General features: G+C 51.6%; 32 non-coding genes across 32 annotated transcripts; 27 read left to right on the top strand and 5 right to left on the bottom strand.

The window, feature by feature from the left end:
• Window positions 1–16: 16 nt before the first annotated feature.
• Window positions 17–87, top strand: Trnag-gcc (transfer RNA glycine (anticodon GCC)). Its single transcript has one exon. It is a non-coding gene; the product is annotated as a tRNA-Gly (tRNA).
• A 295-nt stretch (window positions 88–382) lies between these two features.
• On the top strand, window positions 383–455 carry Trnam-cau (transfer RNA methionine (anticodon CAU)). Its single transcript has one exon. It is a non-coding gene; the product is annotated as a tRNA-Met (tRNA).
• A 456-nt stretch (window positions 456–911) lies between these two features.
• Trnae-uuc (transfer RNA glutamic acid (anticodon UUC)) lies at window positions 912–983 on the top strand. Its single transcript has one exon. It is a non-coding gene; the product is annotated as a tRNA-Glu (tRNA).
• A 256-nt stretch (window positions 984–1,239) lies between these two features.
• Window positions 1,240–1,313, top strand: Trnai-aau (transfer RNA isoleucine (anticodon AAU)). The gene has a single exon. It is a non-coding gene; the product is annotated as a tRNA-Ile (tRNA).
• A 754-nt stretch (window positions 1,314–2,067) lies between these two features.
• Trnag-ucc (transfer RNA glycine (anticodon UCC)) lies at window positions 2,068–2,139 on the bottom strand. Its single transcript has one exon. It is a non-coding gene; the product is annotated as a tRNA-Gly (tRNA).
• A 336-nt stretch (window positions 2,140–2,475) lies between these two features.
• On the top strand, window positions 2,476–2,546 carry Trnag-gcc (transfer RNA glycine (anticodon GCC)). The gene has a single exon. It is a non-coding gene; the product is annotated as a tRNA-Gly (tRNA).
• Window positions 2,547–2,841: 295 nt separating this feature from the next.
• Window positions 2,842–2,914, top strand: Trnam-cau (transfer RNA methionine (anticodon CAU)). The gene has a single exon. It is a non-coding gene; the product is annotated as a tRNA-Met (tRNA).
• A 456-nt stretch (window positions 2,915–3,370) lies between these two features.
• Window positions 3,371–3,442, top strand: Trnae-uuc (transfer RNA glutamic acid (anticodon UUC)). The gene has a single exon. It is a non-coding gene; the product is annotated as a tRNA-Glu (tRNA).
• A 256-nt stretch (window positions 3,443–3,698) lies between these two features.
• Window positions 3,699–3,772, top strand: Trnai-aau (transfer RNA isoleucine (anticodon AAU)). The gene has a single exon. It is a non-coding gene; the product is annotated as a tRNA-Ile (tRNA).
• A 752-nt stretch (window positions 3,773–4,524) lies between these two features.
• On the bottom strand, window positions 4,525–4,596 carry Trnag-ucc (transfer RNA glycine (anticodon UCC)). The gene has a single exon. It is a non-coding gene; the product is annotated as a tRNA-Gly (tRNA).
• Window positions 4,597–4,932: 336 nt separating this feature from the next.
• On the top strand, window positions 4,933–5,003 carry Trnag-gcc (transfer RNA glycine (anticodon GCC)). The gene has a single exon. It is a non-coding gene; the product is annotated as a tRNA-Gly (tRNA).
• Window positions 5,004–5,298: 295 nt separating this feature from the next.
• Window positions 5,299–5,371, top strand: Trnam-cau (transfer RNA methionine (anticodon CAU)). Its single transcript has one exon. It is a non-coding gene; the product is annotated as a tRNA-Met (tRNA).
• A 456-nt stretch (window positions 5,372–5,827) lies between these two features.
• Window positions 5,828–5,899, top strand: Trnae-uuc (transfer RNA glutamic acid (anticodon UUC)). The gene has a single exon. It is a non-coding gene; the product is annotated as a tRNA-Glu (tRNA).
• A 1,483-nt stretch (window positions 5,900–7,382) lies between these two features.
• On the top strand, window positions 7,383–7,454 carry Trnag-gcc (transfer RNA glycine (anticodon GCC)). Its single transcript has one exon. It is a non-coding gene; the product is annotated as a tRNA-Gly (tRNA).
• A 295-nt stretch (window positions 7,455–7,749) lies between these two features.
• Window positions 7,750–7,824, top strand: Trnam-cau (transfer RNA methionine (anticodon CAU)). The gene has a single exon. It is a non-coding gene; the product is annotated as a tRNA-Met (tRNA).
• Window positions 7,825–8,279: 455 nt separating this feature from the next.
• On the top strand, window positions 8,280–8,351 carry Trnae-uuc (transfer RNA glutamic acid (anticodon UUC)). Its single transcript has one exon. It is a non-coding gene; the product is annotated as a tRNA-Glu (tRNA).
• Window positions 8,352–8,605: 254 nt separating this feature from the next.
• Trnai-aau (transfer RNA isoleucine (anticodon AAU)) lies at window positions 8,606–8,679 on the top strand. Its single transcript has one exon. It is a non-coding gene; the product is annotated as a tRNA-Ile (tRNA).
• Window positions 8,680–9,434: 755 nt separating this feature from the next.
• Window positions 9,435–9,505, bottom strand: Trnag-ucc (transfer RNA glycine (anticodon UCC)). Its single transcript has one exon. It is a non-coding gene; the product is annotated as a tRNA-Gly (tRNA).
• A 336-nt stretch (window positions 9,506–9,841) lies between these two features.
• Window positions 9,842–9,913, top strand: Trnag-gcc (transfer RNA glycine (anticodon GCC)). The gene has a single exon. It is a non-coding gene; the product is annotated as a tRNA-Gly (tRNA).
• Window positions 9,914–10,212: 299 nt separating this feature from the next.
• Trnam-cau (transfer RNA methionine (anticodon CAU)) lies at window positions 10,213–10,285 on the top strand. The gene has a single exon. It is a non-coding gene; the product is annotated as a tRNA-Met (tRNA).
• A 455-nt stretch (window positions 10,286–10,740) lies between these two features.
• Window positions 10,741–10,812, top strand: Trnae-uuc (transfer RNA glutamic acid (anticodon UUC)). Its single transcript has one exon. It is a non-coding gene; the product is annotated as a tRNA-Glu (tRNA).
• A 254-nt stretch (window positions 10,813–11,066) lies between these two features.
• Window positions 11,067–11,140, top strand: Trnai-aau (transfer RNA isoleucine (anticodon AAU)). Its single transcript has one exon. It is a non-coding gene; the product is annotated as a tRNA-Ile (tRNA).
• A 755-nt stretch (window positions 11,141–11,895) lies between these two features.
• Window positions 11,896–11,967, bottom strand: Trnag-ucc (transfer RNA glycine (anticodon UCC)). Its single transcript has one exon. It is a non-coding gene; the product is annotated as a tRNA-Gly (tRNA).
• Window positions 11,968–12,306: 339 nt separating this feature from the next.
• Trnag-gcc (transfer RNA glycine (anticodon GCC)) lies at window positions 12,307–12,377 on the top strand. Its single transcript has one exon. It is a non-coding gene; the product is annotated as a tRNA-Gly (tRNA).
• A 301-nt stretch (window positions 12,378–12,678) lies between these two features.
• On the top strand, window positions 12,679–12,751 carry Trnam-cau (transfer RNA methionine (anticodon CAU)). Its single transcript has one exon. It is a non-coding gene; the product is annotated as a tRNA-Met (tRNA).
• Window positions 12,752–13,206: 455 nt separating this feature from the next.
• Trnae-uuc (transfer RNA glutamic acid (anticodon UUC)) lies at window positions 13,207–13,278 on the top strand. Its single transcript has one exon. It is a non-coding gene; the product is annotated as a tRNA-Glu (tRNA).
• Window positions 13,279–13,534: 256 nt separating this feature from the next.
• Window positions 13,535–13,608, top strand: Trnai-aau (transfer RNA isoleucine (anticodon AAU)). Its single transcript has one exon. It is a non-coding gene; the product is annotated as a tRNA-Ile (tRNA).
• A 754-nt stretch (window positions 13,609–14,362) lies between these two features.
• Window positions 14,363–14,434, bottom strand: Trnag-ucc (transfer RNA glycine (anticodon UCC)). The gene has a single exon. It is a non-coding gene; the product is annotated as a tRNA-Gly (tRNA).
• Window positions 14,435–14,770: 336 nt separating this feature from the next.
• On the top strand, window positions 14,771–14,841 carry Trnag-gcc (transfer RNA glycine (anticodon GCC)). Its single transcript has one exon. It is a non-coding gene; the product is annotated as a tRNA-Gly (tRNA).
• Window positions 14,842–15,136: 295 nt separating this feature from the next.
• Trnam-cau (transfer RNA methionine (anticodon CAU)) lies at window positions 15,137–15,209 on the top strand. Its single transcript has one exon. It is a non-coding gene; the product is annotated as a tRNA-Met (tRNA).
• Window positions 15,210–15,665: 456 nt separating this feature from the next.
• Window positions 15,666–15,737, top strand: Trnae-uuc (transfer RNA glutamic acid (anticodon UUC)). The gene has a single exon. It is a non-coding gene; the product is annotated as a tRNA-Glu (tRNA).
• A 256-nt stretch (window positions 15,738–15,993) lies between these two features.
• Window positions 15,994–16,067, top strand: Trnai-aau (transfer RNA isoleucine (anticodon AAU)). Its single transcript has one exon. It is a non-coding gene; the product is annotated as a tRNA-Ile (tRNA).
• The last annotated feature ends 720 nt before the right edge of the window (window positions 16,068–16,787 follow it).

Raw genomic sequence — 16,787 nt, forward strand, 5'->3', positions numbered from 1 at the left:
GCTGTGAACTAGCTGAGCATCGGTGGTTCAGTGGTAGAATGCTCGCCTGCCACGCGGGCGGCCCGGGTTCGATTCCCGGCCGATGATCCTTTTTGTTTTTTCTCCGATAGTGGTGCTGCGTGTCTTTCGCACTCGAACTGCGTGAGCCATGAGAATGAACCGCGGGATTTCCGTGTGGGAATAACCAAACATGCAGCGCGCACGACTGCTCGTTTCGACTGTTGTGCGCTATTGTACATACTGGCGTCGGCCTAGCATCACAAGTTGCCTGTCGCGCCGGGAATGCACGTGTAGCAACAGAAAAAAATGAGCCAGGAAGTGCAGACTCTCTACCACTGGTATTTGGTACTTACCGAGATTCCAGAAGGCGTGGCGATCACCTGCCTCGGTAGCGCAGTAGGCAGCGCGTAAGTCTCATAATCTTAAGGTCGTGAGTTCGATCCTCACCCGGGGCATTTAATTTACTTTCGTCCACAGCTAAATCGACGGCTCTGGGGTTTGCGAAGGAGCGAAACACTTTGTGCTTTGTTATCCTCAAGGCTTCAACGACTCAGCGTGATAATGTTTACTTCCCGTTATTACTACTTGTAGTTCTTATGTAAAATTTTCAAGAAAAAAAGTACTAGTAATAAAACTGAATTTCGTACGATATAACGTGTAAAGTCACACAATGTATGACCTGCTGTATGATGACAGGCAGCAGGTATTTACTTGCGAAATAAGTAAATAAATATTACTACTTACGGCTTTGCTTTTCCTCCTACCCCTGTAACAACGAGGCATAAAGCAATGGATTGTGACTTTTGCCATGCGCGCCTCGCCATGGGCGCGCGGAAAGATGCTCGCAAACAGGGAAAGTGCGACACGGAAAGCGTCTGGACCGGGTGTAAACGCCGAGGAAAATGCGCGCGTCCGGTGTGGTCTAGTGGCTAGGATACCTGGCTTTCACCCAGGAGGCCCGGGTTCGATTCCCGGTACCGGAACGGAATTTTTCGGAAAAAGTCACGACAAGTTTTGACCCTGCGAAAGGCTGTTTCACGTCCTCCTCGCATTATACCTACTGGTTCATAAACGTCAGCTGAAAACAGTCGAGAGAAACGGGCACGCAATGAAATTACTACGAGCAGCGGAATAAAGGGAGAAGAGACGCTGGTCCACTGTTGGACTGCTACCATAGAAATGTTACATGGCAATACGCAGAGCAATTCCCGCGAAGCGATGGAAGACTCTCTGCACCGAGGCCCGTTAGCTCAGTCGGTTAGAGCGTCGTGCTAATAACGCGAAGGTCGTGGGTTCGATCCCCCCACGGGCCACTACGATTTCACTCTTCCAAAAAGGCAACGCCGATTTCGGCGGGGAAGTATGGTAACAAAGAAATCGTCACATTGTGTGCGAGCTGATAGGGGACCAGAACGCGACTTGTCGGGACGCGCTAAAACACTTCACTGGTCACAGCACGGTGAACACACAGTTCCTCGTCCGATCACCGCTACTGCGCGAAGCTGGGCGTTGTCAGTGCTTGGGCGGGTGACCGCCTGCGAACACAGGGCACTGCCGACAGTTTCAATTCGTATTTCTCTTTCCTCTTCGGTTTCGGAGCTGCAGCGCTATTCGGTCAAGGGCACTGGCGCCACATTTTGCCTCTCGGTATGCCAAGTCGCGCCGTGCGGCCACAGTGAAATGAAGGAGCGTGTTGTAAAATTTTCAACAAAGAAAAAAAAAAAAAAAAAAAAGAAATGTACTAGTAATAAAACTGAATTTGTCTGACAGAACATGTAACATCAGACAATACATGATAACAGGCAGCAGGTATTTACTTGAGGCATAAGTAACGTGGTGGCCGCCTCGCCATACCTCTCTCAGTCGTTTCGCGTGCTTGTCCTCTTGATATAGGCCGATTGGAGAGCGTCAGCTCTCGCGTCAGCTGAGCTAAGTCGAGACAAGTCGAGACTCAAGGGGAATCGACGCACACACTATAGGGTGGCCTGCAGCGAGTAAGAGGGCGAAAGAAACATTAATTTAAAGACGCGTGGCAAAAGTACTCATACGCAAAAGTAAAAAGCCGGCTGCGGTGGCCGGGAATCGAACCCGGATCAACTGCTTGGAAGGCAACTATGCTGACCATTACACCACCACCGCACGGTTTCCGTCCGCGCACGGCGCGCTGTGTCTGCTTCCCGCCTGTCGGCGGCGGCTCAAGGTGGTCGTAGCTGTAGGCGCATTACGGGGTAGGCGAGCGCATCCAGACAGCGTCTCTACGCACATTTCGCGTCCTTTGGCAAGAGTCGTCGCGTGCGTGCGCCGCAAGAGTACTTAGGCGATCGCGTTCGGGCGTCATTTTTAAGCAGTGCAGTGCAGTTCAGGATTCAGCGTGTGTAGCATTCTCTCGAGAGGATGCGACGGCGCTGGACGGCAGTCCCACTTTCCCCTCAGACGTCTGCCGCGGAAAGCACCAGGAAGCTGTGAACTAGCTGAGCATCGGTGGTTCAGTGGTAGAATGCTCGCCTGCCACGCGGGCGGCCCGGGTTCGATTCCCGGCCGATGCATCATTTTGTTTTTTCTCCGATAGTGGTGCTGCGTGTCTTTCGCACTCGAACTGCGTGAGCCATGAGAATGAACCGCGGGATTTCCGTGTGGGAATAACCAAACATGCAGCGCGCACGACTGCTCGTTTCGACTGTTGTGCGCTATTGTACATACTGGCGTCGGCCTAGCATCACAAGTTGCCTGTCGCGCCGGGAATGCACGTGTAGCAACAGAAAAAAATGAGCCAGGAAGTGCAGACTCTCTACCACTGGTATTTGGTACTTACCGAGATTCCAGAAGGCGTGGCGATCACCTGCCTCGGTAGCGCAGTAGGCAGCGCGTAAGTCTCATAATCTTAAGGTCGTGAGTTCGATCCTCACCCGGGGCATTTAATTTACTTTCGTCCACAGCTAAATCGACGGCTCTGGGGTTTGCGAAGGAGCGAAACACTTTGTGCTTTGTTATCCTCAAGGCTTCAACGACTCAGCGTGATAATGTTTACTTCCCGTTATTACTACTTGCAGTTCTTATGTAAAATTTTCAAGAAAAAAAGTACTAGTAATAAAACTGAATTTCGTACGATATAACGTGTAAAGTCACACAATGTATGACCTGCTGTATGATGACAGGCAGCAGGTATTTACTTGCGAAATAAGTAAATAAATATTACTACTTACGGCTTTGCTTTTCCTCCTACCCCTGTAACAACGAGGCATAAAGCAATGGATTGTGACTTTTGCCATGCGCGCCTCGCCATGGGCGCGCGGAAAGATGCTCGCAAACAGGGAAAGTGCGACACGGAAAGCGTCTGGACCGGGTGTAAACGCCGAGGAAAATGCGCGCGTCCGGTGTGGTCTAGTGGCTAGGATACCTGGCTTTCACCCAGGAGGCCCGGGTTCGATTCCCGGTACCGGAACGGAATTTTTCGGAAAAAGTCACGACAAGTTTTGACCCTGCGAAAGGCTGTTTCACGTCCTCCTCGCATTATACCTACTGGTTCATAAACGTCAGCTGAAAACAGTCGAGAGAAACGGGCACGCAATGAAATTACTACGAGCAGCGGAATAAAGGGAGAAGAGACGCTGGTCCACTGTTGGACTGCTACCATAGAAATGTTACATGGCAATACGCAGAGCAATTCCCGCGAAGCGATGGAAGACTCTCTGCACCGAGGCCCGTTAGCTCAGTCGGTTAGAGCGTCGTGCTAATAACGCGAAGGTCGTGGGTTCGATCCCCCCACGGGCCACTACGATTTCACTCTTCCAAAAAGGCAACGCCGATTTCGGCGGGGAAGTATGGTAACAAAGAAATCGTCACATTGTGTGCGAGCTGATAGGGGACCAGAACGCGACTTGTCGGGACGCGCTAAAACACTTCACTGGTCACAGCACGGTGAACACACAGTTCCTCGTCCGATCACCGCTACTGCGCGAAGCTGGGCGTTGTCAGTGCTTGGGCGGGTGACCGCCTGCGAACACAGGGCACTGCCGACAGTTTCAATTCGTATTTCTCTTTCCTCTTCGGTTTCGGAGCTGCAGCGCTATTCGGTCAAGGGCACTGGCGCCACATTTTGCCTCTCGGTATGCCAAGTCGCGCCGTGCGGCCACAGTGAAATGAAGGAGCGTGTTGTAAAATTTTCAACAAAGAAAAAAAAAAAAAAAAAAGAAATGTACTAGTAATAAAACTGAATTTGTCTGACAGAACATGTAACATCAGACAATACATGATAACAGGCAGCAGGTATTTACTTGAGGCATAAGTAACGTGGTGGCCGCCTCGCCATACCTCTCTCAGTCGTTTCGCGTGCTTGTCCTCTTGATATAGGCCGATTGGAGAGCGTCAGCTCTCGCGTCAGCTGAGCTAAGTCGAGACAAGTCGAGACTCAAGGGGAATCGACGCACACACTATAGGGTGGCCTGCAGCGAGTAAGAGGGCGAAAGAAACATTAATTTAAAGACGCGTGGCAAAAGTACTCATACGCAAAAGTAAAAAGCCGGCTGCGGTGGCCGGGAATCGAACCCGGATCAACTGCTTGGAAGGCAACTATGCTGACCATTACACCACCACCGCACGGTTTCCGTCCGCGCACGGCGCGCTGTGTCTGCTTCCCGCCTGTCGGCGGCGGCTCAAGGTGGTCGTAGCTGTAGGCGCATTACGGGGTAGGCGAGCGCATCCAGACAGCGTCTCTACGCACATTTCGCGTCCTTTGGCAAGAGTCGTCGCGTGCGTGCGCCGCAAGAGTACTTAGGCGATCGCGTTCGGGCGTCATTTTTAAGCAGTGCAGTGCAGTTCAGGATTCAGCGTGTGTAGCATTCTCTCGAGAGGATGCGACGGCGCTGGACGGCAGTCCCACTTTCCCCTCAGACGTCTGCCGCGGAAAGCACCAGGAAGCTGTGAACTAGCTGAGCATCGGTGGTTCAGTGGTAGAATGCTCGCCTGCCACGCGGGCGGCCCGGGTTCGATTCCCGGCCGATGCATCATTTTGTTTTTTCTCCGATAGTGGTGCTGCGTGTCTTTCGCACTCGAACTGCGTGAGCCATGAGAATGAACCGCGGGATTTCCGTGTGGGAATAACCAAACATGCAGCGCGCACGACTGCTCGTTTCGACTGTTGTGCGCTATTGTACATACTGGCGTCGGCCTAGCATCACAAGTTGCCTGTCGCGCCGGGAATGCACGTGTAGCAACAGAAAAAAATGAGCCAGGAAGTGCAGACCCTCTACCACTGGTATTTGGTACTTACCGAGATTCCAGAAGGCGTGGCGATCACCTGCCTCGGTAGCGCAGTAGGCAGCGCGTAAGTCTCATAATCTTAAGGTCGTGAGTTCGATCCTCACCCGGGGCATTTAATTTACTTTCGTCCACAGCTAAATCGACGGCTCTGGGGTTTGCGAAGGAGCGAAACACTTTGTGCTTTGTTATCCTCAAGGCTTCAACGACTCAGCGTGATAATGTTTACTTCCCGTTATTACTACTTGCAGTTCTTATGTAAAATTTTCAAGAAAAAAAGTACTAGTAATAAAACTGAATTTCGTACGATATAACGTGTAAAGTCACACAATGTATGACCTGCTGTATGATGACAGGCAGCAGGTATTTACTTGCGAAATAAGTAAATAAATATTACTACTTACGGCTTTGCTTTTCCTCCTACCCCTGTAACAACGAGGCATAAAGCAATGGATTGTGACTTTTGCCATGCGCGCCTCGCCATGGGCGCGCGGAAAGATGCTCGCAAACAGGGAAAGTGCGACACGGAAAGCGTCTGGACCGGGTGTAAACGCCGAGGAAAATGCGCGCGTCCGGTGTGGTCTAGTGGCTAGGATACCTGGCTTTCACCCAGGAGGCCCGGGTTCGATTCCCGGTACCGGAACGGAATTTTTCGGAAAAAGTCACGACAAGTTTTGACCCTGCGAAAGGCTGTTTCACGTCCTCCTCGCATTATACCTACTGGTTCATAAACGTCAGCTGAAAACAGTCGAGAGAAACGGGCACGCAATGAAATTACTACGAGCAGCGGAATAAAGGGAGAAGAGACGCTGGTCCACTGTTGGACTGCTACCATAGAAATGTTACATGGCAATACGCAGAGCAATTCCCGCGAAGCGATGGAAGACTCTCTGCACCGAGGCCCGTTAGCTCAGTCGGTTAGAGCGTCGTGCTAATAACGCGAAGGTCGTCACGGGCCACTACGATTTCACTCTTCAAAAAGGCAACGCCGATTTCGGCGGGGAAGTATGGTAACAAAGAAATCGTCACATTGTGTGCGAGCTGATAGGGGACCAGAACGCGACTTGTCGGGAACGCGCTAAAACACTTCACTGGTCACAGCACGGTGAACACACAGTTCCTCGTCCGATCACCGCTACTGCGCGAAGCTGGGCGTTGTCATGTGCTTGGGCGGGTGACCGCCTGCGAACACAGGGCACTGCCGACAGTTTCAATTCGTATTTCTCTTTCCTCGTTCGGTTTCGGAGCTGCAGCGCTATTCGGTCCAAGGGCACTGGCGCCACATTTTGCCTCTCGGTATGCCAAGTCGCGCCGTGCGGCCACAGTGAAATGAAGGAGCGTGGTTGTAAAATTTTCAACAAAGAAAAAAAAAAAAAAAAAAGAAATGTACTAGTAATAAAACTGAATTTGTCTGACAGAAACATGTAACATCAGACAATACATGATAACAGGCAGCAGGTATTTACTTGAGGCATAAGTAACGTGGTGGCCGCCTCGCCATACCTCTCTCAGTCGTTTCGCGTGCTTGTCCTCTTGATATAGGCCGATTGGAGAGCGTCAGCTCTCGCGTCAGCTGAGCTAAGTCGAGACAAGTCGAGACTCAAGGGAATCGACGCACACACTATAGGGTGGCCTGCAGCGAGTAAGAGGGCGAAAGAAACATTAATTTAAAGGACGCGTGGCAAAAGTACTCATACGCAAAAGTAAAAAGCCGGCTGCGGTGGCCGGGAATCGAACCCGGATCAACTGCTTGGAAGGCAACTATGCTGACCATTACACACCACCCCGCACGGTTTCCGTCCGCGCACGGCGCGCTGTGTCTGCTTCCCGCTGTCGGCGGCGGCTCAAGGTGGTCGTAGCTGTAGGCGCATTACGGGGTAGGCGAGCGCATCCAGACAGCGTCTCTACAGCACATTTCGCGTCCTTTGGCAAGAGTCGTCGCGTGCGTGCGCCGCAAGAGTACCTTAGGCGATCGCGTTCGGGCGTCATTTTTAAGCAGTGCAGTGCAGTTCAGGATTCAGCGTGTGTAGCATTCTCTCGAGAGGATGCGACGGCGCTGGACGGCAGTCCCACTTTCCCCTCAGACGTCTGCCGCGGAAAGCACCAGGAAGCTGTGAACTAGCTGAGCATCGGTGGTTCAGTGGTAGAATGCTCGCCTGCCACGCGGGGCGGCCCGGGTTCGATTCCCGGCCGATGCATCATTTTGTTTTTTCTCCGATAGTGGTGCTGCGTGTCTTTCGCACTCGAACTGCGTGAGCCATGAGAATGAACCGCGGGATTTCCGTGTGGGAATAACCAAAACATGCAGCGCGCACGACTGCTCGTTTCGACTGTTGTGCGCTATTGTACATACTGGCGTCGGCCTAGCATCACAAGTTGCCTGTCGCGCCGGGAATGCACGTGTAGCAACAGAAAAAAATGAGCCAGGAAGTGCAGACCCTCTACCACTGGTATTTGGTACTTACCGAGATTCCAGAAGGCGTGGCGATCACCTGCCTCGGTAGCGCAGTAGGCAGCGCGTAAGTCTCATAATCTTTAAGGTCGTGAGTTCGATCCTCACCCGGGCATTTAATTTACTTCGTCCACAGCTAAATCGACGGCTCTGGGGTTTGCGAAGGAGCGAAACACTTTGTGCTTTGTTATCCTCAAGGCTTCAACGACTCAGCGTGATAATGTTTACTTCCCGTTATTACTACTTGCAGTTCTTATGTAAAATTTTCAAGAAAAAAAGTACTAGTAATAAAACTGAATTTCGTACGATATAACGTGTAAAGTCACACAATGTATGACCTGCTGGATGATGACAGGCAGCAGGTATTTACTTGCGAAATAAGTAAATAAATATTACTACTTACGGCTTTGCTTTTCCTCCTACCCCTGTAACAACGAGGCATAAAGCAATGGATTGTGACTTTTGCCATGCGCGCCTCGCCATGGGCGCGCGGAAAGATGCTTCGCAAACAGGGAAAGTGCGACACGGAAAGCGTCTGGACCGGGTGTAAACGCCGAGGAAAATGCGCGCGTCCGGTGTGGTCTAGTGGCTAGGATACCTGGCTTTCACCCAGGAGGCCCGGGTTCGATTCCCGGTACCGGAACGGAATTTTCGGAAAAAGTCACGACAAGTTTTGACCCTGCGAAAGGCTGTTTCACGTCCTCCTCGCATTATACCTACTGGTTCATAAACGTCAGCTGAAACAGTCGAGAGAAACGGGCACGCAATGAAATTACTACGAGCAGCGGAATAAAGGGAGAAGAGACGCTGGTCCACTGTTGGACTGCTACCATAGAAATGTTACATGGCAATACGCAGAGCAATTCCCGCGAAGCGATGGAAGACTCTCTGCACCGAGGCCCGTTAGCTCAGTCGGTTAGAGCGTCGTGCTAATAACGCGAAGGTCGTGGGTTCGATCCCCCCACGGGCCACTACGATTTCACTCTTCCAAAAAGGCAACGCCGATTTCGGCGGGGAAGTATGGTAACAAAGAAATCGTCACATTGTGTGCGAGCTGATAGGGGACCAGAACGCGACTTGTCGGGACGCGCTAAAACACTTCACTGGTCACAGCACGGTGAACACACAGTTCCTCGTCCGATCACCGCTACTTGCGCGAAGCTGGGCGTTGTCAGTGCTTGGGCGGGGTGACCGCCTGCGAACACAGGGCACTGCCGACAGTTTCAATTCGTATTTCTCTTTCCTCTTCGTTTCGGAGCTGCAGCGCTATTCGGTCAAGGGCACTGGCGCCACATTTTGCCTCTCGGTATGCCAAGTCGCGCCGTGCGGCCACAGTGAAATGAAGGAGCGTGTTGTAAAATTTTCAACAAAGAAAAAAAAAAAAAAAAAAAGAAATGTACTAGTAATAAAACTGAATTTGTCTGACAGAACATGTAACATCAGACAATACATGATAACAGGCAGCAGGTATTTACTTGAGGCATAAGTAACGTTGGTGGCCGCCTCGCCATACCTCTCTCAGTCGTTTCGCGTGCTTGTCCTCTTGATATAGGCCGATTGGAGAGCGTCAGCTCTCGCGTCAGCTGAGCTAAGTCGAGACAAGTCGAGACTCAAGGGGAATCGACGCACACACTATAGGGTGGCCTGCAGCGAGTAAGAGGGCGAAAGAAACATTAATTTAAAGACGCGTGGCAAAAGTACTCATACGCAAAAGTAAAAAGCCGGCTGCGGTGGCCGGAATCGAACCCGGATCAACTGCTTGGAAGGCAACTATGCTGACCATTACACCACCACCGCACGGTTTCCGTCCGCGCACGGCGCGCTGTGTCTGCTTCCCGCCTGTCGGCGGCGGCTCAAGGTGGTCGTAGCTGTAGGCGCATTACGGGGTAGGCGAGCGCATCCCAGACAGCGTCTCTACGCACATTTCGCGTCCTTTGGCAAGAGTCGTCGCGTGCGTGCGCCGCAAGAGTACTTAGGCGATCGCGTTCGGGCGTCATTTTAAGCAGTGCAGTGCAGTTCAGGATTCAGCGTGTGTAGCATTCTCTCGAGAGGATGCGACGGCGCTGGACGGCAGTCCCACTTTCCCCTCAGACGTCTGCCGCGGAAAGCACCAGGAAGCTGTGAACTAGCTGAGCATCGGTTGGTTCAGTGGTAGAATGCTCGCCTGCCACGCGGGCGGCCCGGGTTCGATTCCCGGCCGATGCATCATTTTGTTTTTTCTCCGATAGTTGGTGCTGCGTGTCTTTCGCACTCGAACTGCGTGAGCCATGAGAATGAACCGCGGGATTTCCGTGTGGGAATAACCAAACATGCAGCGCGCACGACTGCTCGTTTCGACTGTTGTGCGCTATTGTACATACTGGGCGTCGGCCTAGCATCACAAGTTGCCTGTCGCGCCGGGAATGCACGTGTAGCAACAGAAAAAAATGAGCCAGGAAGTGCAGGACCCTCTACCACTGGTATTTTGGTACTTACCGAGATTCCAGAAGGCGTGGCGATCACCTGCCTCTGTAGCGCAGTAGGCAGCGCGTAAGTCTCATAATCTTAAGGTCGTGAGTTCGATCCTCACCCGGGGCATTTAATTTACTTTCGTCCACAGCTAAATCGACGGCTCTGGGGTTTGCGAAGGAGCGAAACACTTTGTGCTTTGTTATCCTCAAGGCTTCAACGACTCAGCGTGATAATGTTTACTTCCCGTTATTACTACTTTGCAGTTCTTATGTAAAATTTTCAAGAAAAAAGTACTAGTAATAAAACTGAATTTCGTACGATATAACGTGTAAAGTCACACAATGTATGACCTGCTGTATGATGACAGGCAGCAGGTATTTACTTGCGAAATAAGTAAATAAATATTACTACTTACGGCTTTGCTTTTCCTCCTACCCCTGTAACAACGAGGCATAAAGCAATGGATTGTGACTTTTGCCATGCGCGCCTCGCCATGGCGCGCGGAAAGATGCTCGCAAACAGGGAAAGTGCGACACGGAAAGCGTCTGGACCGGGTGTAAACGCCGAGGAAAATGCGCGCGTCCGGTGTGGTCTAGTGGCTAGGATACCTGGCTTTCACCCAGGAGGCCCGGGTTCGATTCCCGGTACCGGAACGGAATTTTTCGGAAAAAGTCACGACAAGTTTTGACCCTGCGAAAGGCTGTTTCACGTCCTCCTCGCATTATACCTACTGGTTCATAAACGTCAGCTGAAACAGTCGAGAGAACGGGCACGCAATGAAATTACTACGAGCAGCGGAATAAAGGGAGAAGAGACGCTGGTCCACTGTTGGACTGCTACCATAGAAATGTTACATTGGCAATACGCAGAGCAATTCCGCGAAGCGATGGAAGACTCTCTGCACCGAGGCCCGTTAGCTCAGTCGGTTAGAGCGTCGTGCTAATAACGCGAAGGTCGTGGGTTCGATCCCCCCACGGGCCACTACGATTTCACTCTTCCAAAAAGGCAACGCCGATTTCGGCGGGGAAGTATGGTAAAACAAAGAAATCGTCACATTGTGTGCGAGCTGATAGGGGACCAGAACGCGACTTGTCGGGACGCGCTAAAACACTTCACTGGTCACAGCACGGTGAACACACAGTTCCTCGTCCGATCACCGCTACTGCGCGAAGCTGGGCGTTGTCAGTGCTTGGGCGGGTGACCGCCTGCGAACACAGGGCACTGCCGGACAGTTTCAATCGTATTTCTCTTTCCTCTTCGGTTTCGGAAGCTGCAGCGCTATTCGGTCAAGGGCACTGGCGCCACATTTTGCCTCTCGGTATGCCAAGTCGCGCCGTGCGGCCACAGTGAAATGAAGGAGAGTGTTGTAAAATTTTCAACAAAGAAAAAAAAAAAAAAAAAGAAATGTACTAGTAATAAAACTGAATTTGTCTGACAGAACATGTAACATCAGACAATACATGATAACAGGCAGCAGGTATTTACTTGAGGCATAAGTAACGTGGTGGCCGCCTCGCCATACCTCTCTCAGGTCGTCTTCGCGTGCTTGTCCTCTTGATATAGGCCGATTGGAGAGCGTCAGCTCTCGCGTCAGCTGAGCTAAGTCGAGACAAGTCGAGACTCAAGGGGAATCGACGCACACACTATAGGGTGGCCTGCAGCGAGTAAGAGGGCGAAAGAAACATTAATTTAAAGACGCGTGGCAAAAGTACTCATACGCAAAAGTAAAAAGCCGCTGCGGTGGCCGGGAATCGAACCCGGATCAACTGCTTGGAAGGCAACTATGCTGACCATTACACCACCACCGCACGGTTTCCGTCCGCGCACGGCGCGCTGTGTCTGCTTCCCGCCTGTCGGCGGCGGCTCAAGGTGGTCGTAGCTGTAGGCGCATTACGGGGTAGGCGAGCGCATCCAGACAGCGTCTCTACGCACATTTCGCGTCCTTTGGCAAGAGTCGTCGCGTGCGTGCGCCGCAAGAGTACTTAGGCGATCGCGTTCGGGCGTCATTTTTAAGCAGTGCAGTGCAGTTCAGGATTCAGCGTGTGTAGCATTCTCTCGAGAGGATTGCGACGGCGCTGGGACGGCAGTCCCACTTTCCCCTCTAGACGTCTGCCGCGGAAAGCACCAGGAAGCTGTGAACTAGCTGAGCATCGGTGGTTCAGTGGTAGAATGCTCGCCTGCCACGCGGGCGGCCCGGGTTCGATTCCCGGCCGATGCATCAATTTTGTTTTTTCTCCGATAGTGGTGCTGCGTGTCTTTCGCACTCGAACTGCGTGAGCCATGAGAATGAACCGCGGGATTTCCGTGTGGGAATAACCAAACATGCAGCGCGCACGACTGCTCGTTTCGATTCTTGCTGTTGTGCGCTATTGTACATACTGGCGTCGGCCTAGCATCACAAGTGCCTGTCGCGCCGGGAATGCACGTGTAGCAACAGAAAAAAATGAGCCAGGAAGTGCAGACCCTCTACCACTGGTATTTGGTACTTACCGAGATTCCAGAAGGCGTGGCGATCACCTGCCTCGGTAGCGCAGTAGGCAGCGCGTAAGTCTCATAATCTTAAGGTCGTGAGTTCGATCCTCACCCGGGGCATTTAATTTACCTTTCGTCCACAGCTAATCGACGGCTCTGGGGTTTGCGAAGGAGCGAAACACTTTGTGCTTTGTTATCCTCAAGGCTTCAACGACTCAGCGTGATAATGTTTACTTCCCGTATTACTACTTGCAGTTCTTATGTAAAATTTTCAAGAAAAAAAGTACTAGTAATAAAACTGAATTTCGTACGATATAACGTGTAAAGTCACACAATGTATGACCTGCTGTATGATGACAGGCAGCAGGTATTTACTTGCGAAATAAGTAAATAAATATTACTACTTACGGCTTTGCTTTTCCTCCTACCCCTGTAACAACGAGGCATAAAGCAATGGATTGTGACTTTTGCCATGCGCGCCTCGCCATGGGCGCGCGGAAAGATGCTCGCAAACAGGGAAAGTGCGACACGGAAAGCGTCTGGACCGGGTGTAAACGCCGAGGAAAATGCGCGCGTCCGGTGTGGTCTAGTGGCTAGGATACCTGGCTTTCACCCAGGAGGCCCGGGTTCGATTCCCGGTACCGGAACGGAATTTTTCGGAAAAAGTCACGACAAGTTTTGACCCTGCGAAAGGCTGTTTCACGTCCTCCTCGCATTATACCTACTGGTTCATAAACGTCAGCTGAAAACAGTCGAGAGAAACGGGCACGCAATGAAATTACTACGAGCAGCGGAATAAAGGGAGAAGAGACGCTGGTCCACTGTTGGACTGCTACCATAGAAATGTTACATGGCAATACGCAGAGCAATTCCCGCGAAGCGATGGAAGACTCTCTGCACCGAGGCCCGTTAGCTCAGTCGGTTAGAGCGTCGTGCTAATAACGCGAAGGTCGTGGGTTCGATCCCCCCACGGGCCACTACGATTTCACTCTTCCAAAAAGGCAACGCCGATTTCGGCGGGGAAGTATGGTAACAAAGAAATCGTCACATTGTGTGCGAGCTGATAGGGGACCAGAACGCGACTTGTCGGGACGCGCTAAAACACTTCACTGGTCACAGCACGGTGAACACACAGTTCCTCGTCCGATCACCGCTACTGCGCGAAGCTGGGCGTTGTCAGTGCTTGGGCGGGTGACCGCCTGCGAACACAGGGCACTGCCGACAGTTTCAATTCGTATTTCTCTTTCCTCTTCGGTTTCGGAGCTGCAGCGCTATTCGGTCAAGGGCACTGGCGCCACATTTTGCCTCTCGGTATGCCAAGTCGCGCCGTGCGGCCACAGTGAAATGAAGGAGCGTGTTGTAAAATTTTCAACAAAGAAAAAAAAAAAAAAAAAAAAGAAATGTACTAGTAATAAAACTGAATTTGTCTGACAGAACATGTAACATCAGACAATACATGATAACAGGCAGCAGGTATTTACTTGAGGCATAAGTAACGTGGTGGCCGCCTCGCCATACCTCTCTCAGTCGTTTCGCGTGCTTGTCCTCTTGATATAGGCCGATTGGAGAGCGTCAGCTCTCGCGTCAGCTGAGCTAAGTCGAGACAAGTCGAGACTCAAGGGGAATCGACGCACACACTATAGGGTGGCCTGCAGCGAGTAAGAGGGCGAAAGAAACATTAATTTAAAGACGCGTGGCAAAAGTACTCATACGCAAAAGTAAAAAGCCGGCTGCGGTGGCCGGGAATCGAACCCGGATCAACTGCTTGGAAGGCAACTATGCTGACCATTACACCACCACCGCACGGTTTCCGTCCGCGCACGGCGCGCTGTGTCTGCTTCCCGCCTGTCGGCGGCGGCTCAAGGTGGTCGTAGCTGTAGGCGCATTACGGGGTAGGCGAGCGCATCCAGACAGCGTCTCTACGCACATTTCGCGTCCTTTGGCAAGAGTCGTCGCGTGCGTGCGCCGCAAGAGTACTTAGGCGATCGCGTTCGGGCGTCATTTTTAAGCAGTGCAGTGCAGTTCAGGATTCAGCGTGTGTAGCATTCTCTCGAGAGGATGCGACGGCGCTGGACGGCAGTCCCACTTTCCCCTCAGACGTCTGCCGCGGAAAGCACCAGGAAGCTGTGAACTAGCTGAGCATCGGTGGTTCAGTGGTAGAATGCTCGCCTGCCACGCGGGCGGCCCGGGTTCGATTCCCGGCCGATGCATCATTTTGTTTTTTCTCCGATAGTGGTGCTGCGTGTCTTTCGCACTCGAACTGCGTGAGCCATGAGAATGAACCGCGGGATTTCCGTGTGGGAATAACCAAACATGCAGCGCGCACGACTGCTCGTTTCGACTGTTGTGCGCTATTGTACATACTGGCGTCGGCCTAGCATCACAAGTTGCCTGTCGCGCCGGGAATGCACGTGTAGCAACAGAAAAAAATGAGCCAGGAAGTGCAGACCCTCTACCACTGGTATTTGGTACTTACCGAGATTCCAGAAGGCGTGGCGATCACCTGCCTCGGTAGCGCAGTAGGCAGCGCGTAAGTCTCATAATCTTAAGGTCGTGAGTTCGATCCTCACCCGGGGCATTTAATTTACTTTCGTCCACAGCTAAATCGACGGCTCTGGGGTTTGCGAAGGAGCGAAACACTTTGTGCTTTGTTATCCTCAAGGCTTCAACGACTCAGCGTGATAATGTTTACTTCCCGTTATTACTACTTGCAGTTCTTATGTAAAATTTTCAAGAAAAAAAGTACTAGTAATAAAACTGAATTTCGTACGATATAACGTGTAAAGTCACACAATGTATGACCTGCTGTATGATGACAGGCAGCAGGTATTTACTTGCGAAATAAGTAAATAAATATTACTACTTACGGCTTTGCTTTTCCTCCTACCCCTGTAACAACGAGGCATAAAGCAATGGATTGTGACTTTTGCCATGCGCGCCTCGCCATGGGCGCGCGGAAAGATGCTCGCAAACAGGGAAAGTGCGACACGGAAAGCGTCTGGACCGGGTGTAAACGCCGAGGAAAATGCGCGCGTCCGGTGTGGTCTAGTGGCTAGGATACCTGGCTTTCACCCAGGAGGCCCGGGTTCGATTCCCGGTACCGGAACGGAATTTTTCGGAAAAAGTCACGACAAGTTTTGACCCTGCGAAAGGCTGTTTCACGTCCTCCTCGCATTATACCTACTGGTTCATAAACGTCAGCTGAAAACAGTCGAGAGAAACGGGCACGCAATGAAATTACTACGAGCAGCGGAATAAAGGGAGAAGAGACGCTGGTCCACTGTTGGACTGCTACCATAGAAATGTTACATGGCAATACGCAGAGCAATTCCCGCGAAGCGATGGAAGACTCTCTGCACCGAGGCCCGTTAGCTCAGTCGGTTAGAGCGTCGTGCTAATAACGCGAAGGTCGTGGGTTCGATCCCCCCACGGGCCACTACGATTTCACTCTTCCAAAAAGGCAACGCCGATTTCGGCGGGGAAGTATGGTAACAAAGAAATCGTCACATTGTGTGCGAGCTGATAGGGGACCAGAACGCGACTTGTCGGGACGCGCTAAAACACTTCACTGGTCACAGCACGGTGAACACACAGTTCCTCGTCCGATCACCGCTACTGCGCGAAGCTGGGCGTTGTCAGTGCTTGGGCGGGTGACCGCCTGCGAACACAGGGCACTGCCGACAGTTTCAATTCGTATTTCTCTTTCCTCTTCGGTTTCGGAGCTGCAGCGCTATTCGGTCAAGGGCACTGGCGCCACATTTTGCCTCTCGGTATGCCAAGTCGCGCCGTGCGGCCACAGTGAAATGAAGGAGCGTGTTGTAAAATTTTCAACAAAGAAAAAAAAAAAAAAAAAAGAAATGTACTAGTAATAAAACTGAATTTGTCTGACAGAACATGTAACATCAGACAATACATGATAACAGGCAGCAGGTATTTACTTGAGGCATAAGTAACGTGGTGGCCGCCTCGCCATACCTCTCTCAGTCGTTTCGCGTGCTTGTCCTCTTGATATAGGCCGATTGGAGAGCGTCAGCTCTCGCGTCAGCTGAGCTAAGTCGAGACAAGTCGAGACTCAAGGGGAATCGACGCACACACTATAGGGTGGCCTGCAGCGAGTAAGAGGGCGAAAGAAACATTAATTTAAAGACGCGTGGCA

This window comes from Schistocerca serialis, chromosome 2, assembly GCF_023864345.2.
Source record: "Schistocerca serialis cubense isolate TAMUIC-IGC-003099 chromosome 2, iqSchSeri2.2, whole genome shotgun sequence".
Lineage (NCBI taxonomy): Eukaryota > Metazoa > Arthropoda > Insecta > Orthoptera > Acrididae > Schistocerca > Schistocerca serialis.